Source organism: Microtus ochrogaster, chromosome 1 (genome assembly GCF_000317375.1).
Source record: "Microtus ochrogaster isolate Prairie Vole_2 chromosome 1, MicOch1.0, whole genome shotgun sequence".
In the NCBI taxonomy this organism is placed as follows: domain Eukaryota; kingdom Metazoa; phylum Chordata; class Mammalia; order Rodentia; family Cricetidae; genus Microtus; species Microtus ochrogaster.
Genome location: NC_022009.1, coordinates 103,605,486 through 103,610,056, shown reverse-complemented (window position 1 = coordinate 103,610,056; position 4,571 = coordinate 103,605,486). Strand labels below are relative to the sequence as shown.

The window sequence follows — 4,571 nt, the reverse complement described above, 5'->3', positions numbered from 1 at the left end:
CACGGCTTAAAGCTGAGTGCATGGAGGGAAACTGCTTCCTTCGGGACCACACCAACTCTTCAGCTCTTTGCCTCGGTGTGATTTAATAGAGTCAGGCGCTAGTGTCTAAAACAGCCGCTTGAAACAGAGACCTTGCACTGCCTTCTTCTCGCACGCTTCAGTTGATCGACTTTATATAAAGCCGAGATTCATCTTGCTGCACCACAGTTCAAGGACCGTCTTCCGGTGTTTTTATGGGTCACGGAACACAGCCATATTAAAAATTACTTAAAGCTTTCCTAAAGTGATAGTGATTCCTCCCAATTATTATTGCAAAAAAACATCAGTAGAATAAAAAATAACGTCTAGGGGCAGGAGAGACAGTGAAAAGCACTGGCTGCTCTTCCAGAGGATCCGGGGTTGATTCCCTGCACCCGTGGTGACTCAGAACCGTCTATAACTTCAGTGCACATGCTGGACTCTCACCCCAGTGACTGAGACTCCAGGCTGCTTCTCCTGCTGTCCTTCCGAGTTTCCTCTGCACAGCTAGGATCAACCATCGACTTCAGGGGTTTTCATGTACATTTTCCAGTTGTCTTCTGCCTTCAAAACATTCTTGATAGAAAATAAATTTCTGGCTTTTACAGTTTTTTTTTCCAGTAGAAAAGATTGTACAATATGCCATTATCAAAAGTCATCGTATCTTACTTGACGGAATTTTAATTTCACACTGAAACTGGTCGTGATTGTTGTGATATCACGAATATGATAAAGCACTGGAATTAGAACGTCATATTATATGAATGTCATATTATATCTGTCTGATCACAGATCCTATACCACCTGACAAGATGTCTCTTTGTTAGGAGAGGGACCTACGGTTTGCTGCACCCACCCATTTTTGTAAGGAAAACAAAGCCTGTGGATGAGCCTGACTAGAAGACCAGGAATAAGCGGGAAAGCAGAGAAGAGACTGGTAACAGTGCGGGGCTGAGAGGTACAAAACCCATCAAACGAGGGACCAAAGAAACAGAACGGTACAAGGTCAGTAAGAACATTAGCGTTCCCGAAGAGGAGTGAAACCTCTTACTTAGGAAATGAAGGTGAAAGGGTGGAGACCAAGAGCAAATGGGGAGTTGAGAACTTTCTCCCTGTGAGCACAGGCAGCCTTGTACTGAGACTTGAGGCAGAATGGGGGAAGGAGACAGCCTAAGGAACAGCCTAAGGGTGAGACCCTACTGCGGTGAGGCCAGGAATAGGGAGATCTGGCTCCACGATCATCTCAGGGGCCTGTGGAGAACTTACTGAGGACTGAGGGTGTCGTTCAGTGATGGAGTGCTTGAGCAACTCTGGGGGACTTGAAGATGGGGCTGTCATCCAAAGTAGGACAAAGCAGGGAGGAAGAGTGGACAATCAATCTGTCTGCAAGATTAATGAAAATTATGAGTAGTAATAGAAAGTTTGACTTGGGACTGACACTATTACTACCAATGTAACATGCTATGTTTGCAAAAAAAAAAAAAAATGAAATTTGCAAACAAGCTGAGTACAGAGCAGATTACTGCCAACCCGAAAACAAAAAGACTTGAAGATGTGATTAAACAGCAACGAAGCGGTTGAAAGTGGGAAACTCTAGCCTTGTTATCCCTCGGCAACAAATACGTTACCATGTCTCAGCAGAGGATGGTGGCTTGGTAGAAAAAAATAGTTGGGCTGATCAGGTAAAGAATTTGTAAAGTTAAGTAGTTGTTGTTGTTTGTTTTAAAGGGCAAGGTATAAAATTATATTAACCATAACAGCAACATGGAGACTAGAAAATCTTGCCAACTCATTGAAAATACTAGCTTCTCTTTAAAAAAAACTCTTGGGCTAGAGAGCTGGCTCACTGGTTAACACCCAGGTTTACTTCCCAACACCAGTGTCAGGCAACTGCAGCAAAAGAAGAGCTGAGCACACCGCCCCGCCCCTAGCCCAGGAGCTATTGGGAGGGAAAGAGTCCATTTCCCTACACTCCAGTAGAAAGGCACACATCCAAGAATATATGGGCAGCACAACTTGGACTTGATGGGTGACAATAAGAAGCTGGGTGGGAAGAAAAAACAGGGAGGATTTGGGGAAGAGTAACTAACTATAGCCAGAACTCAGCTTATGAAATTCTCAAAGACCTAACAAAAATTATTTTTACTTATGAATACGGAAGCAATAGGTCGAAAGCCTTGGGAGAGATACTGAGCTGGAAAATGAAGGACAAGAAGAACCACAAAGAAAAGTAGAGACCACAGAACAGCAAGCATAAATGCCCTATGTTGGGAAGGAATCATGCCTGGAAACCACCTATGAAACTGAAGGGAAAAAAAATTAAAGGAGATTTAAAAAAAGGGAAAAAATATTAGCTGCAAAATAAATGTCAGAATAATTGAACAGTAAGAACCCATAAAGCATAATTAAACTGATGATCTTGTAAATGTGTATGAAATATGACATATCAATATGTACAAAACAAGAGAAAAAATCTCACTAATAACCATAGGAAAAATATATTTCATCTTCAAAGAAGAAGCAAGAACGCTTATAGCTAGCTCTAAAGCTCTAAAACCAGTGAAACTCAAGACACAACAGAAAAAAGGCTCTAAATGAGAAGACACTTGAGCACAAAAAAGAATTCAGCACACTTTGAAGATTTTCTTCAAAAGTGAGGAACAAAGAAATATCTTCATATAAAGGCAAAACTTGAGAGAATAAGTTTGCTACGGACCTTAGAAAGATCCTCAGAATATCCTTCAAGCAGAGTAAAAATGATCCCAGATAGAAGCATGAAACTGCAGAAGAATAAAATGGACCTGAAATGCAAAACGAGCACATTTGCTTATTTCCGAAAGTCAACAAGGACGAACAACGCACGAAGGGGGTCTTACGAGGTTTGTAAAAGTAGAAAGCCCATTAACCACTCCATTGGAGAGGTGTATGGGAATGAATCAAAAGTTTGTTTTAGCAGGGTGGTGGTGGCACACACCTTCAATCCCAGCACACAAAATGAAGGAAAACAACAGCACCAACAGCCTGACAACAGCCCAGCATGGAACACTGGCAAGAAGCTTAAGTGGCAGGCATTTAAATGTCTTCAACAGATACATGCATGGCTTCTCAGTTCCTCTAATCAAGAAGGAAATGTCATTAAAACACAGTCATGGCCCCCAGGATGACTCAAGTGAGAAATGGAGTTAGCGGGAAAGGACTCAAAAGACGTGGGTGCTGGGATCCGCACAGGCTACCTAACGGCAGTGAGAATGAGTTGAATGACTTCGGGGCATTGTTGACAAAACCTAAGACAAAGTACAAGCTTGTCTACAGCCAGAAAATCCCACTTCAGACAAAGCACCGAGCAAAAGCTTCACCTTTGCACGTATTATCCTACAAAGACACATACAACTCATTACAGCTCTGTTCATAAGGAAACCACCCTGCAGCCACTGGCAGGGTTACCCACAGATAAACTATGGCATGGTGACAGTGTATTGCCATAGAGCAAAGAGAAACAGACTGTGGCTGAGTAGAGCCATATCCACTGTAGGAACAAAGCTCCTAACAGAAAGAACTCAACTGTATAAAGTGTGTATAATGTGCCTATATATTTTTTTATGGTGAAAAAGTATATATTTAGAATTAGCCGGCTGGGCTCAGTTTAGATGATTCCAATCTTGTTGGCAACATCCAGAGCATCATAATCAGGAGCCAACCGAACATATGCCTTCTTCTCCCCGTCGGGCCTTATGAGGGTGTTGACTTTGGCCACATCAATGTCATAGAGTTTCTTCACAGCCTGTTTGATCTGGTGCTTGTTGGCCTTGACGTCCACAATGAACACAAGTGTGTTGTTGTCTTCTATCTTCTTCATGGCTGACTTGGTGGTCAGGGGGAATTTAATGATGGCATAGTGGTCAAGCTTGTTCCTCCTGGGCGCGCTCTTCCGGGGGTATTTAGGCTGCCTTCGTAGCCGCAGGGTCTTGGGACGCCGAAAGGTGGGCGATGTGTGGATCTTCTTTTTGTGGCTGTGGACGCCTTTCAGCACTGCCTTCTTGGCTTTCAAGGCCTTCGCTTTAGCTTCGGCTTTGGGAGGGGCAGGAGCTTCCTTCTTCGCCTTTGGCGCCATCTTGACGAAAAGCTAATGTGCCTATATTTGTGTGAGTAGCAGATCCACCAAAACCAAAGGCTATTTACAGGATTTTATGTTGAAAAATGACATGAATAAAATTGAGACACTTCAAAATCCCACGGGGTCAAAGCACCCCAAAGTGCTACTCTCTTGTGAACCACCAACCCTGGTGGCTGTTCCATAGAACTGCTGTCACGTAAACCACCAACTGCGGTGACTGTTCCATGGAATTTCAAATCTCTTCCAAGTGTTCCGGTTCCTTATTCTCTTCCACACACACAGCATATTTCAGAGTTGGAAAAAATGTTAATAAAGAGAATAATATCCTCTCAAAGCTGTCAACTTCATGCACATTCAAAGCAAAAATTACCATTTTAAATGGCTTTAAAGCCATTCCAGTCTGACTCAGAGAACAGACAGAAATCTCTATGCCAAATTC

The 4,571-nt window shown here is 42.8% G+C and overlaps 1 pseudogene; it reads right to left on the bottom strand.

Annotated features, from left to right (window-relative positions):
- Nucleotides 1–3,661: 3,661 nt before the first annotated feature.
- LOC101998451 lies at nt 3,662–4,129 on the bottom strand (annotated as a pseudogene).
- Between the last annotated feature and the right edge of the window lie 442 nt (nt 4,130–4,571).